Source organism: Schistocerca cancellata, chromosome 3 (genome assembly GCF_023864275.1).
Source record: "Schistocerca cancellata isolate TAMUIC-IGC-003103 chromosome 3, iqSchCanc2.1, whole genome shotgun sequence".
Taxonomy (NCBI): Eukaryota; Metazoa; Arthropoda; class Insecta; order Orthoptera; family Acrididae; genus Schistocerca; species Schistocerca cancellata.
The window spans coordinates 414179656-414183038 of NC_064628.1; positions in this window are offsets into that span (position 1 = coordinate 414179656).

The window sequence follows — 3383 nt, forward strand, 5'->3', positions numbered from 1 at the left end:
AATGGATTTCGCTTCCCCTCCAGCTACTATGAACACAGCCGGCACATCTGTTTCCTCTCTACCGCCCTCATGACGCAGAGTTAACTTTGACTTATCTACTCCTGTGTCCGCGAGCGGCTGCCCGCATTCTTCCACCGCCGAAACTTCCTGCATTCATACCTGCTCACCCGGAATTCTGGTTCAGCCTGGTTGAGCAAACTTTCAGTGTCTGTGCACTTGATGACAACGCCCGTTTTACATGCCTCATGAACTACCTCCACGACCGTGTCAACTTAATTTATGACCCGGTTAAGTCACCTCCTCAGAACGAGAAGTACACTACAGCTAAACGAGCAATACTGGAACGTGTCTCCAAGACAAGAAGAGAAAATGTTCAACAGCTCATCTATGAAGAACGCCTCGGTGACAGATCTCCATCCCAGCTGTGGGGATGCCTTTGACTTCTCGTCGGTGAATGCGACATGCCAGACGCCACACTCACCAAGATTTGGACAGAAAAGCTGCCTCTGTCTGTCCAAACTGCCATCTCTGCCTATGAAGATAGACCAAATAGTGAACACTTGCGCACCACTGACTGAGCTTACTCCGCTCAACTACGTGATTGCCGTGCCCAGCAGTCCGGCAGCTATGCCACTTTCCAACCACAACCAGGGCCTCAACGTGGACGCCCCACTAAACCTAAGAATGTCAAGCTCGCCACACTACCAGTACCTTCACGTCTGCACAACAATAGCACATCTGACTCTGCGGAAGATTCTGGGTTGTCGCCGTCTAACCACTCGCAGGAGCAGACGTCCGCCCATAAATACTGTAAATACGTAAACAACAGGTACCGTCCCACGCTCAATTCTGTGTCCAACGCTAATGCTTCAAATGGATGAGTCTACGTCCATGACTTGAACTCTGGCTCAAACTTTCTCATCGCCACAGACGCAGATGTTTCCCTACTTCCATCTTGTCTTGCTACCGAAAAGATCCGACTACACAAAACTGTCCTACGTGCTGTAAACTCATCTAGTTTGTCATGCTTAGGTTCTACTTCACATGCAGTGTCCCTCTCACCTGAGTGCAACCTGAAGTGGTCCTTCCTGGTGGCTGACATCGATGATCCCATTTTTGACATAGACTTTCTACGACACCACAAACTGTGGCCTGACCTCATCAGGAATACAGTGTTCTATGACCCTATGCAGGAATACATCCCGTGTGCTTCGTCGAGTGACAATAGTACTGCTAAACAGGTCCATCTGGCTAGGAAGTGTAATGACTCCTCCTCCGAGCTCTTGTCATGGACCAATAAGTGGCTCACAGAGCATGTCGAGTCTACTCGCCTGCGCTTGGAACAACTTGAGCTATGCTGTCGCCTCAACGACTTAAGTAACGAGTTATCTTTGGTACGGCAGCAGCTTGCAGCAGACAACACCTCGGCAACACACAAGGTTAGTCAGTGCCACTACGGTATTCTCACGCCTGAGCGCATTTGTGATTGTGTGTGACGTTAACTGTACAGTGTTCGCATGCCCGCCAGCTCTAACTGTGTTAATCCGAGCGCACATTCATCCCCCTCCTCGCTTCAGCAGCTAACTTCCCAGGTGCAGGTTAATGTTTTTGATTTACTGCCATCAGCTGTTCATTCGTGCCCACTACCGCCACCAAGCTCAACAGCAGCGCCTTCGGTTACTAATAAACAGTGTACCAACCTTCTTTCGCATAGCTCCTTGTTTGTCACTCCCAGCCACCCAATAGTTGTCACTTATGCAAACTTTTGCCGTCCGCGCCACAACCCAGCCTAGTGGCCGCGTGCACACTATACCACAGACAGTTGCCTCGTGTACCGGGTCGCACATTTCCATAGTTACAGACGGCACCGCCCACAAACTTCGCTTGCAAGATGGACCGCCTATCTCTTGCCGACCACGCCATCTCAAGCTAGACCTCATGAAAGTGGCTTGTGAACAAACAGACGATCTTTTAACAGCCGCCGTCATCGAACCATCTGCCAGATGCTGGGCCTCACCTATCTACTTCGTCACAAAAAGTGACGGCACCTGGCGTATGGTTGGCGACTATACTAAGTTGAACTCTCATACTATCATAGACAAGTACCTGGTTCCTAACGTCGCAGATTTTAACCATGCTCTTGCAGGTGCCAAATATTTTTTGGTAGTGGGCTGTAGGAGGGCCTATCATCAAATTTTGATGGCACCAGAGGATAATGAAAAGACAGCTGTTACAACACTTTTCGGTCTTTTCCAATACCAGTTCATGCCCTTTGGCCTCTGCAATGCTGCACAAATTTGGCAGAGATTCATAAACAAGGTGTTGTTTCATCTGGATTTTTGTTTCGTTTACTTGGACAACATTCTTATTTTCAGTCCTCTTTTGCAAAAGAACAAGGAACATTTGCAGATTGTCAAAGATACTCTTACCACTACTGAGTTGAACTGAATAATAAGAAGATCCAGTTGCACCAGACTTCGGTAAAATTCTTAGGTTACATCATGTCAGCTAAGGGCCTCAACCCTCCCAAGGATAAAATCAAACATGCTTTGGATTTGTTACGCCCTCACTCGTTTAAGGAGCTGCACAGGTTCATCGGAACAGTTAACTATTATAGGAAGCACTTGCCTGCCACAGCCGAGGTTCAGGCTCCCCTAACAGATGCCCTTGCTGGCAAAAATACGACCAGTATCCACCTGGTCCCCTGGACCCCTGCCATGGAACAAGCTTTTTACAAACTGAAGCACCTACTAGCAAACGCAGTGACTGTTGCCCAGCCACATCTGGACGCTGCATTTTTTATTAGCACGGATGCCAGTGATACTGCAGTAGGTGCTGTCCTCAGCCAAACTGTCGGAGATACTATCTCTCCTTTGCAGTTCTTTTCTAAGAAGCTCAATGGTGCTCAAAAAAAGTACTCAGTCTTTGTGGCAGTTTACGAGGCTGGGAAACACTTTCGCACTGAGGTTGAGGGTAGGGACTTCTACATTTTAACAGACCATTAACCTTTGGTTGCTGCTGTAAAGAACCCCCCGAATGACCCTCCACCTAGACACTTCCATCATTTGGACTTTATATTGCAATTTACCTCTGACATACGATACATCAAGGGTGCAGATAATGTGGTTGCAGATTTTTTGTCTCGTGTTGGTGCTCTCACAACTCTGATAGACCTTTCTAACTTGCCTCAGCTGCAGTCTGCTGACACAGACACTATGGGCCTTATTTGCTATCACAGCTCATCACTCAAACCTGTGCGATCTACCTTTCCCGGTGTCACAGGCGAGGTTTGGTGTGACGAATCAACTGGTACACTGCGTCCCTTCATACCCAAACCTCTACAGAAACAAGTGTTTGATAAATTACACAACCTAACTCATCCA